This window comes from Hyperolius riggenbachi, chromosome 8 (assembly GCF_040937935.1).
Source record: "Hyperolius riggenbachi isolate aHypRig1 chromosome 8, aHypRig1.pri, whole genome shotgun sequence".
Classification (NCBI taxonomy): domain Eukaryota; kingdom Metazoa; phylum Chordata; class Amphibia; order Anura; family Hyperoliidae; genus Hyperolius; species Hyperolius riggenbachi.
In genome coordinates, this window is record NC_090653.1 from 300,056,191 (window position 1) to 300,068,843 (window position 12,653).

Below are 12,653 nucleotides of genomic sequence, written 5' to 3' on the forward strand. Positions count from 1 at the left end.
GCAGTATTTGACTAATTTAGTCACAGAATGCTACCGGCGAGCCAGCACTGGAACGAGGGGACCAGGAGAGGAGCCGGAAGGCTCTATAGGACCCAGAGCCTTCGGGTTATGTACAGTTTTACTGGCATACTTACAGCGGAGCAGATGCGTTTTTCAAGCGTTTTGTGTGCGTTTTAATGCGTTTGCAGTTCGCATATACAAAACGCATATGCATTTTGTATGCGTTTTTCATGCATTTTTATATTTCCATTAATGTAAATCACTAGGAGGACAACAGGAAGTGGAAATACATCAAAAACTATTTTGGGGGGAAAAAAATGCATAAAAACCGCATACCATTGTGTTCCCATTGACTTTCATTATGTGCGTTTTTTATGTGTTTTTGAACCTCATGCAACAAAACCTACATTTTCAAAATCGCACCCATGCAAAACCCATATGCGTTGTTTCCTGCGGCCCATAAACTTCCATTAGCGGCAATAACGCAGCGTTTTACGCAACACTGGCGTTTCTGCTATGTGTGCGCCAAGCTACACTCAGACGTCAGATCCAGCTGTAAGGTTTGGTGGTCACTAGCCGGCCCCTGGGAGTAGACTTTCAAGCATTGGCCCCTTTCTACACTCCCCAGGAAGAGCAGAATCATCCACAAGGCAAGCTAGGCAGGTGCCTGGGGCCTAGTGGGTGTTGGGGGCCCACCTGTCACCTTCTCTGACCTCTCACCACTTCAGCTTACCAAAAAGACCACAAGGGGCCCCAAATCTTTTACCTTTCCTAGGGCCCCGTTACATCTTATTCCATCTATGTCCCCAGGAGTCAGTCCAGATGCCAGCCACCTTCCTAGGCCCAAAGTAGCAAACCCCTCCCCCTTCCCCATAGACTGTGCCAATGATGGGTATGTAGTAACTCCTTTCAGCTAAACTTACATTTCCAGAGAGAAGAGGCAGGCTTGCATGATGAGGTTCCCTCCGATCACTCTACTACTAACCCCCCTGGCGGTAGGATTCCTTCCTGATTTTAGGGTCTAAAAGTGGTACCATTTTTTCATGTGCTTTCAGACCCTAAAAACAAACAAAAACATCCCATACCACGAAACAGCCTGGAGCAGCACAGCACTTACTCACCGCCCTGGGATCAGCGCTGCAGTTCTCCCTCCGTCCTCCAGGTGGAGCTGTAACCCTATAGTGAGATTGCCGGCTGCAGGCGATCTCACCAGGGGGATGCAGAGCCTCCGTGGACAGGAAGAGGAATGGCAGCAAGCGTCTGGATTCCCCCGGTAGGTGAGTGAAATCACCCGCTGTGTGCAATGCTCTGCATGGACCTCCCGGCGGCTACCACTAGCTCGGGGTTTCCGCTCTGAGCTGCGGTTTTCCACCCTGAGTCTAGCTCATGGTTACCGCTAAGGACGGAGGTTAAAGAAAACCTGAGGCAGAGGACAGAAGTTCATATTTACTTACCTGGGGCTTCTTCCAGCCCCCCTTAAACCCCTTTCCTTCCCCCTCAGTCTATTAGGCTGCTCAGAGTCCTCCTGATCCCCTCCAGTCTGCCGCAGTCCTCCGAAAGTTCAGTCTGCGCATGCACAACCCAGGACACGCCCCTCCTTAATTGCGCTCTCATTGCTGGAAGCATTCTGTGCATGCTCAGTTGAAGTCTTTGTGTGCTGCAGGCAGCAGAACTCTCCCAGCCACGTGCGCGAGATTGAGTGCGCAGGTGAGACCATGCATAGGCCGTGGCTTTGATTAGAGTTCTAGTTGCAGATTTTTCTTAGAGGGCAGCAGCAAACTGGAGGGAATCGGAAAGGCACAGACTGGCTCAGGGCCGTGCCGAGGCAGAGGCGGGAGAGGCTCCAGCCTCAGGGCGCAGTGCAGGAGGGGGCGCACAACTCACTCAACTATCATTCCCCTATTGTGTTTGAAGCAGAGAGAACTAATAAAAGGGGATACATAGCAGTGACTGAAAGCCAGATAACTAGATATTGAGGTGTTGGGGAGGTTGGGGGCCCTGGGGCGCCTCTTAGTCTGATATCAATCAGTGTGTGACGGCTGGGGCGGGAGGGATGGAGGGGCGCACTTTGGTGTCTCAGCCTTGGGTGCTGGAGGACCTTGTCCCGCCTCTGGACTGGCTAATTGGGCCCATTTGGGTGATCAAACTGATGTTTGCATGGGGAGCTTTAGATATTTTTTGCCTAATTCAGCTGTTAAATTTAAGGCTAACTATTGTAGTACAGCAACGATCTGAACCAAATGTACACATCGTAAACAGAATTCAGAGGCTTTTGAGCAGAGCAAATTGTCCAAATGATGGTGCTATCATGGAACAAAAGTTACAGATGTACTTGGTTAGTTGACTGATGTACTTTAATCCAGGGGCGTAACTAGAAATCACTGGGCCCCCCTGCGAATATTTGGATGGGCCCCCCCCCATAGGTGCCAAATAATCGTAATGGGGCAGCGTTTCACTGTAAATTAATTGTAAAGTGGGCAGCATTTTACCAGACAATCGTAATGTGGGCCAGAAAATCGTAATGTGGGCAGAGTTCACCAGAAAATCGTAATGTGGGCCTTTAGAAAATCATAATGTGGGCAGAGTTCACCAGAAAATCGTAATGTGGGCACCAGTCACCAGAAAATAGTAACGTGAGCAGCAGTCACCAGAAAATTGTAACGTGGGCAGCATTTACCAGACAATCGTAATGTGGGCAGCGTTCACCAGAATATCGTAATGTGGGACAGAAAATCGTAATGTGGGCAGAGTTCACCAGAAAATTGTAACATGGACAGCATTCACCAGACAATCGTAACTTGGGCAGTGTTCACCAGAAAATCGTAATGTGGGCCAGAAAATCGTAATGTGGGCAGCGTTCACCAGAAAATCGTAACGTGGACAGCATTCACCAGACAATCGTAACGTGGGCAGTGTTCACCAGAAAATCGTAATGTGGGCCAGAAAATCGCAATGTGGGCAGCAGTCACCAGAAAATCGCCATGTGGGCAGCAGTCACCAGAAAATTGCCATGTGGGCAGCAGTCACCAGAAAATTGCAATGTGGGCATCAGTCACCAGAAAATCCTAATGTGGGCAGCAGTCACCAGAATATCGTAATGTGGGCAGCAGTCAGTCACCAGAATGTCGTAATGTGGGCAGCAGACACCAGAAAATCCTAATGTGGGCAGCAGTCACCAGAAAATCGCAATGTGGGCAGCAGTCACCAGAAAATCGCAATGTGGGCAGCAGTCACCAGAAAATCGCAATGTGGGCAGCAGTCACCAGAAAATCCTAATGTGGGCAGCATACACCAGAAAATCGTAATGTGGGCAGCAGACACCAGAAAATCGCAATGTGGGCAGCAGTGACCAGAAAATCGTAATGTGGGCAGCAGACAGAAAATCATAATGTGGGCAGCAGACAGAAAATCATAATGTGGGCAGCAGACACCTGAAAATCACAATGTGGGCAGCAGTGACCAGAAAATCGCAATGTGGGCAGCAGACACCAGAAAATCGTAATGTGGGCAGCAGACACCAGAAAATCATGATGTGGGCAGCAGACACCAGAAAATCGCAATGTGGGCAGCAGTGACCAGAAAATCGCAATGTGGGCAGCAGTGACCAGAAAATCGTAATGTGGGCAGCAGACACCAGAAAATCGCAATGTGGGCAGCAGTGACCAGAAAATCGTAATGTGGGCAGCAGACAGAAAATCATAATGTGGGCAGCAGACACCTGAAAATCACAATGTGGGCAGCAGTGACCAGAAAATCGCAATGTGGGCAGCAGACACCAGAAAATCGTAATGTGGGCAGCAGACACCTGAAAATCACAATGTGGGCAGCAGACACCTGAAAATCGTAATATGCCCCCCCTCCCCCCCTGGGGCCCGCTCGGAGTTTTGTGGGTGCTGGAGGGGTGGCAGCATGAGGGGAAAGCCTTGCCCACAGTCGGCGGGGAGAGGGGTAGTTCCCCCCTCTCCCTCACCTCGGGGCTCTCCCCTCTGTGCTCCCCTCCAGCTCGTAAGTGTCTGTGGGGCTGTGGTGGGCAGCGAGCGGCGGGCAGATACATACCTGCTTCCGTGCGTTCCATCGGAGACTTCTCCCTCTAGCGGCTGACGTCACGTGAGCACAGAGGGGAGAGCCCCGAGGTGAGGGAGAGGGGGGAAATACCCCTCTCCCCGCCGACTGTGGGCAAGGCTTTCCCCTCATGCTGCCACCCCTCCAGCACCCACAAAACGGCCCCAACCGGGCCCCAGGGGGGGGGCCGGGCCCCCCCGCGGGCGCAGGGGCTGCAGGGCCTATTCCTACGCCCCTGCTTTAATCCTTACTTGCTAGCAAGCTTCTTCTGTGTAAAAAGATCTGATTCTTATTAGCTCAAATCCTGCACCAGTTTAGCCTGCTTCTTTGGTGCCCTTCCTATTGTGGTTTCCTAGGCCATGCCCTAGTGGCCTTTGCCTAAATCCGGCCCTGGTTACTGAGCGAGGAGGGGGGCACTCAGGGGGACACAGCAGGGACGGTCGTAGTCAGCCAACTTCGCTACGCTGGAACTACGCGTATTTTTACGCAAATACGCTTCGCAATCTACGGCTATGTAATCAGAAACTTCACTACGTTTGCATTTCGTAGACTACGTGTTAAAATACGCAAGCTTCGCGTAGTGCGAAGCGTAGTTGATGCGACCGCTTATGCCCTTATGCGGAAAAATTTCCGCAATAATCTTCAACCTATTTGCAAATATAAACTAATATAAGCGTACATTCCACTTTCCAATGCGGAATTGTATGTGTCTAAAAGGGCAATAATATTTCTGCTCATGCGCAATGATCCATATAGATGGAGTTACCGCATACGTAGTTGACTTCGCAATACATACGTCAACTACGTGTAGCGGGTGAAGCTTCGCATAGCGGGACTACGACTACGCGGAAATGCGTATGTGTAGTTCTTAAACTTCACCTATGAACTACGATGCTTAGTTGCGTACTACGACGCGTAGATTCGCGCTGGCGTACTTTACGAGCAACCCTGGGACACAGTGATTCCTGGGTAAGGCCTGTGCCGCAGCATGGACAGTGTAGCGCCACCACTGGTTGACAGGAGGGATCATCATGGCAAACCTGCCTCTTCCTGTATGAAAAAAGGCAGTGTCCAGACCTGTTCTTTGCATTTCACTCTAGTCACGTTAGCATGCCGTTAGTGCAGTGTATGTTTACCCCTGGGTAATGCGATGGCTGTCAGGCGGCCCAGGGATTCCAAATCCAACGCAGGTGAAACATTTCCAACGCTAGTGTGAACAGAGCAGGGTAAGGGGGGCAGAAGAAGGGGCGGATTAGGCAGAGAGGGGCCCCTGCCTGCTGTTAGTCCCCCCATAGCACTCGCTATAGCTTTTGCGTACAGCTCCGGGCTGTAAGTTACGTCTACAGAGAGTGACAGTCTGTCAGCTGCTGCAGAGGCTTGTTTAGCAGGAATGACGCAGATCGGGTTGCCACAATAAAACGATAGCGTTCAGCACATTCGTGGAATACCGGAAGCCTCTCGCTGCCATCTGCGGGGCCTCAGCTGCAGCTCCGGCTTGGGAAAATCCACCAGAGGCAGGAATTGGCTGCAAGAATGTGATTCCCACCCCCGGGAGGAGATCTCACGATTTCACTGTTTATAAACTGCTGCAGAGTGCTGGCACCTTCTGTGCCAAGCGGGGTCCTCCAGCGCCAATCAGCTGACCACACACCAGTGCTTCTACTGGATACTGGGGGGGAAGTGCTCAGTACCAGATAAATGTGTTCAGGGCACCGAAATCTGGCAAGGCATACAATGGTTGGTGTGAATTCACAGCAACAACCTGGCTTTATGCCTGCTACACACAATGCAATTTCCCGCCAGATAGACGGGTTGAATCCATTATTTCCGACAGATCCTCCTCATTTTTCTGATCGATTTTCCGATCACTTCTATACAAAATCGAAAAACGAACAGTTGTGTCAGCACAGAAATTTGGCAGTCCTCAGCAGACACAGCTAATATGTAAACACAGGGTGTTAACCCTTTGCCTGCTTCCATGAAAGCAGGAAGTAGACACACTGCAGATTTATTGCAGTGCTGTAATATGTACGAACAGAGGCGCCAAGCAGAGTAAAACAATGTTCTAAAAATGATAAAAAGAGGGAAGTCGAGGTGGACTTACCTCCCTCTGGTAGTGGACATATACTCAAATGCAGAGTAAAAAATATACAATTTATTCACAGCTCCATAAAATCGCAACGCGTTTCGCGGTCAACAATCCCGCTTCATCAGGCAGTACAGGAGCATATAAAACTGGTTCAGGTCCATAAAGCGTGTGAGGCGCTCACACGCTTTATGGACCTGAACCAGTTTTATATGCTCCTATACTGCCTCATACAGCGGGACTGTTGACCGCGAAACGCGTTGCGATTTTATGGAGCTGTGAATAAATTGTATATTTTTTACTCTGCATTTGAGTATATGTCCACTACCAGAGGGAGGTAAGTCCACCTCGACTTCCCTCTTTATATCATTTTTAGAACATTATTTTACTCTGCTTGGCGCACCTCTGTGCGTACATATTACAGCACGATTAAGTCCACCCCTGGTGGAGCGGTTCTTTCCCCATTTTCCTATCTACAGAGAGCGACTTTTATACCTGAGTGGGGGCAGGTACTAATACTCCCCACCTGCCTGTCAAGTGGTTACCTGATGGTAACCCACCTTTGTGAGTATAAGAACCTTTGACATTACATTATATATTGAGCTTACCAGACAATATTGCACTAGTGGGCTCTTGGTGTCCTCTGTTTTGTTTTTACAAGATTTATTGCAGGATTTGTATGGACGGAGGTATGTGTTCCTGCCCACGACCCACTGCCACTGATGATTGATGCAGGAGGGTAGCGCGCTAGGGGAGAGCCCGATGTGAGGGGGGGGGGGCTGTCCCCGCTCCCCACCGATGTGCAATGCTCTCACTTCATGCTGCGACCCATCCTGCCTCCCAAAACGACCCCCCCCCCCCATGGTGCAGAGGCTGCATTCCCTATTGTTACGCCAGTTTGCAGGGCTTGCCAGTCCTCACCAGTGCAAGGCATGGGTCTTTATGGTAGGAGTTGGGCAGCCGAGTGTTAGAGTACCCAACTGGCTTATGGTAAGCCAGAACCGCTAGAATTTTGTAAGGGACCACAAGAAACCTAAGAGGAACTAAGAAATATGTTGCCTCTATCTGGGGAATGGATGTACACATCTTATCTCTCCGGACGTTGGATCGCGGTGGATCAGTTTCATTTGGGCGTTGCTCCTCCTTTTATCGTTTTCTATAACCAGATATTTTTGGCAGAGCTGCGGGAGAATCGTTGTTGATGTTTGTAATTTGCGTAATCTCCGGCGTTCCCGCTGATCCTCTCTACGTAAATCAGCCAGTCGGAGGACTGAATTCCTAAGTCGCTCTGCTGGAGCGGATTATACAGAGGCGGCATCGTCTTCCCGCACGGCGGGGTTGTTGTGTAAGGTGGTGACGCTGGTGGGCAGCGCAGAGGGCCGTATTGTGGCCCCGCAGGATAAGGAGGACAGCTGGCTCACGGTATACATTACACGGCAGCGGAATCCAGTAACTCACTGCCTAATCTCACCACGGATAAAGACTGCTGAGGATGAGGTGTAGCGAGCAGCTAAATATACCATCTGATAACTGAGCGAGCATGGTGTTTACTGCTCAATAATATCCCAATTTACTAACCTGCTCTGCTGACTTAAAGGGAACCAGAGACGAAGCACCCTTGTGTATTTTACCATGTATATCAGTAAGAACATTAGAGAAAACACTTACCATGCTCTCTGTTTCACCCTCACTGCTAAAAGTGTCTGTTATCAGCAGTCACAAGAATCCCAGACTGAGCAATTAAATCTGGCTTTGCTGGGAATGATTATTGCTGAGTCATTATAGCAAAGCCACAAGGGGGCAGGCTTGGGCTTGAAATAACACCACAGAAGACAGACTTAGCTATATTCTTTCTGTAGCAAAGCTAGACGGAGCAGCCTGACTGCTCAGTCGGGGATTCTTATCAGAGGTGGTAACAGTCAGATTACACAGAGAACAATGAAACAAAGGGAAGATTAGGTGTTTACTGTCATGTTCCCACTGATTTATAAGGTAAAAAACAAGAGGGGGCTTCATCTCTGGTTCTCTTTAAAGTGACCTTGAACCAAGTACAATTATTTAAAGAGGAACTCCAGAGAAAATAATGTAATAAAATATTTACAGTGGCAAGCAAAAGTTTAGAGGTCTCTGAGGAAGCCGGCATTTGGCCGGCGACACGTGTCAGACCCTCCGTCGGGTGGCTGCGATCGTCACGGCGCTATCTTTTGGGGTTTCCAGCAGGTAATACTGGCGACAGTCTTACGCTCTCTGCATCGCTTTCACACTGTATCAGGTGTTTAGCTCGCTGGTCCAGCGTATCTATGTTAGATTTTGGGATTATTCTTAAGGTGGCCACTAATGATCCAATCTTTTGCATCCAATCTTACCATTTCTATCTAATATAAGGTAACTGCCTGAAGTGTCCATTCAGTATATTCACTCAATTTACCCTTCTACTACATAGATTTAGTAAGATTGGATGAAAAAGATTGGATCATTACTGGCCACCATATGGCCACACACCATACAATTTTTTAAATATCTGTTCAATTTAAGAATTGCAATCATTTTTTCTGACTGATTGTAACATTTCAAAAATATGACCAATGTACCACACTCGTATGTTCAATTTTTCCCCAATTATGATAAAAAATGATTGGAAACTGACAAAATTGTTAAGGTGTGTATATTGATAAATTGACAATCCAACACACACCATACAATCCTTAGGCTCAACACACACCATACAATCTTGGTTGTTCAATCTTACCACTTTCATGTAGTATAAGAGCTTATCCAATCAATCATTCCAGGTATTTTCAATCTGTTGGCCCTTATATTACATAGATTTGGTAAATCTGTACAACCAAGATTGTATGTTATCTGGCATTCCGGATTGATTAAAATCGAAGAAAACGGGAAATCCGATCGGATTTTTCAGTCGAATGAAAAAAAGCTTTTGATTTTTTTCGGGAGATCCGATCATTTTTATCGAATTGCCGTAAAATCGGATCATTTTATTGTATCGTGTGTGGCCACCTTTAGTGTCAGTGCTTCACTTGTGTATTACTGGGTTATTGTTGATGGACGGTGTATTTGTCTATACATTTATTATTGCTGCTACTGCTCTTATTGTATACACTGAGCCATTTACTGTATTTTGTCATATACTGATGCACCATTTATAGATATTGGCACATTTTGTACCTATTGGCTGTATATTTTCTCATTCTTTGCTAGAGCGTGAGGGACTGCTTCCGCCTGTATATTTTCTCATACTTTGCTAGAGCGTGAGGGACTGCTTCCGCCTGTATATTTTCTCATACTTTGCTAGAGCGTGAGGGACTGCTTCCGCCTGTATATTTTCTCATACTTTGCTAGAGCGTGAGGGACTGCTTCCGCCTGTATATTTTCTCATACTTTGCTAGAGCGTGAGGGACTGCTTCCGCCTGTATATTTTCTCATACTTTGCTAGAGCGTGAGGGACTGCTTCCGCCTGTATATTTTCTCATACTTTGCTAGAGCGTGAGGGACTGCTTCCGCCTGTATATTTTCTCATGCTAGAGCGTGAAGGACTGCTTCCGCCTGTATATTTTCTCATACTTTGCTAGAGCGTGAAGGACTGCTTCCGCCTGTATATTTTCTCATTCTTTGCTAGAGCGTGAGGGACTGCTTCCGCCTGTATATTTTCTCATTCTTTGCTAGAGCGTGAGGGACTGCTTCCGCCTGTATATTTTCTCATTCTTTGCTAGAGCGTGAGGGACTGCTTCCGCCTGTATATTTTCTCATTCTTTGCTAGAGCGTGAGGGACTGCTTCCGCCTTCCGCCTGTATATTTTCTCATACTTTGCTAGAGCGTGAGGGACTGCTTCCGCCTGTATATTTTCTCATTCTTTGCTAGAGCGTGAGGGACTGCTTCCGCCTGTATATTTTCTCATACTTTGCTAGAGCGTGAGGGACTGCTTCCGCCTGTATATTTTCTCATTCTTTGCTAGAGCGTGAGGGACTGCTTCCGCCTGTATATTTTCTCATACTTTGCTAGAGCGTGAGGGACTGCTTCCGCCTGTATATTTTCTCATACTTTGCTAGAGCGTGAGGGACTGCTTCCGCCTGTATATTTTCTCATGCTAGAGCGTGAGGGACTGCTTCCGCCTGTATATTTTCTCATTCTTTGCTAGAGCGTGAGGGACTGCTTCCGCCTGTATATTTTCTCATTCTTTGCTAGAGCGTGAGGGACTGCTTCCGCCTGTATATTTTCTCATTCTTTGCTAGAGCGTGAGGGACTGCTTCCGCCTGTATATTTTCTCATTCTTTGCTAGAGCGTGAGGGACTGCTTCCGCCTGTATATTTTCTCATACTTTGCTAGAGCGTGAGGGACTGCTTCCGCCTGTATATTTTCTCATACTTTGCTAGAGCGTGAGGGACTGCTTCCGCCTGTATATTTTCTCATTCTTTGCTAGAGCGTGAGGGACTGCTTCCGCCTGTATATTTTCTCATACTTTGCTAGAGCGTGAGGGACTGCTTCCGCCTGTATATTTTCTCATACTTTGCTAGAGCGTGAGGGACTGCTTCCGCCTGTATATTTTCTCATTCTTTGCTAGAGCGTGAGGGACTGCTTCCGCCTGTATATTTTCTCATACTTTGCTAGAGCGTGAGGGACTGCTTCCGCCTGTATATTTTCTCATTCTTTGCTAGAGCGTGAGGGACTGCTTCCGCCTGTATATTTTCTCATTCTTTGCTAGAGCGTGAGGGACTGCTTCCGCCTGTATATTTTCTCATACTTTGCTAGAGCGTGAGGGACTGCTTCCGCCTGTATATTTTCTCATTCTTTGCTAGAGCGTGAGGGACTGCTTCCGCCTGTATATTTTCTCATACTTTGCTAGAGCGTGAAGGACTGCTTCCGCCTGTATATTTTCTCATGCTAGAGCGTGAGGGACTGCTTCCGCCTGTATATTTTCTCATACTTTGCTAGAGCGTGAAGGACTGCTTCCGCCTGTATATTTTCTCATGCTAGAGCGTGAGGGACTGCTTCCGCCTGTATATTTTCTCATACTTTGCTAGAGCGTGAAGGACTGCTTCCGCCTGTATATTTTCTCATTCTTTGCTAGAGCGTGAGGGACTGCTTCCGCCTGTATATTTTCTCATACTTTGCTAGAGCGTGAGGGACTGCTTCCGCCTGTATATTTTCTCATTCTTTGCTAGAGCGTGAGGGACTGCTTCCGCCTGTATATTTTCTCATTCTTTGCTAGAGCGTGAGGGACTGCTTCCGCCTGTATATTTTCTCATTCTTTGCTAGAGCGTGAGGGACTGCTTCCGCCTGTATATTTTCTCATACTTTGCTAGAGCGTGAGGGACTGCTTCCGCCTGTATATTTTCTCATACTTTGCTAGAGCGTGAGGGACTGCTTCCGCCTGTATATTTTCTCATTCTTTGCTAGAGCGTGAGGGACTGCTTCCGCCTGTATATTTTCTCATACTTTGCTAGAGCGTGAGGGACTGCTTCCGCCTGTATATTTTCTCATTCTTTGCTAGAGCGTGAGGGACTGCTTCCGCCTGTATATTTTCTCATACTTTGCTAGAGCGTGAGGGACTGCTTCCGCCTGTATATTTTCTCATTCTTTGCTAGAGCGTGAGGGACTGCTTCCGCCTGTATATTTTCTCATTCTTTGCTAGAGCGTGAGGGACTGCTTCCGCCTGTATATTTTCTCATTCTTTGCTAGAGCGTGAGGGACTGCTTCCGCCTGTATATTTTCTCATTCTTTGCTAGAGCGTGAGGGACTGCTTCCGCCTGTATATTTTCTCATACTTTGCTAGAGCGTGAGGGACTGCTTCCGCCTGTATATTTTCTCATTCTTTGCTAGAGCGTGAGGGACTGCTTCCGCCTGTATATTTTCTCATACTTTGCTAGAGCGTGAGGGACTGCTTCCGCCTGTATATTTTCTCATTCTTTGCTAGAGCGTGAGGGACTGCTTCCGCCTGTATATTTTCTCATACTTTGCTAGAGCGTGAGGGACTGCTTCCGCCTGTATATTTTCTCATTCTTTGCTAGAGCGTGAGGGACTGCTTCCGCCTGTATATTTTCTCATTCTTTGCTAGAGCGTGAGGGACTGCTTCCGCCTGTATATTTTCTCATACTTTGCTAGAGCGTGAGGGACTGCTTCCGCCTGTATATTTTCTCATTCTTTGCTAGAGCGTGAGGGACTGCTTCTGCCTGTATATTTTCTCATACTTTGCTAGAGCGTGAGGGACTGCTTCCGCCTGTATATTTTCTCATACTTTGCTAGAGCGTGAGGGACTGCTTCCGCCTGTATATTTTCTCATTCTTTGCTAGAGCGTGAGGGACTGCTTCCGCCTGTATATTTTCTCATACTTTGCTAGAGCGTGAGGGACTGCTTCCGCCTGTATATTTTCTCATTCTTTGCTAGAGCGTGAGGGACTGCTTCCGCCTGTATATTTTCTCATTCTTTGCTAGAGCGTGAGGGACTGCTTCCGCCTGTATATTTTCTCATTCTTTGCTAGAGCGTGAGG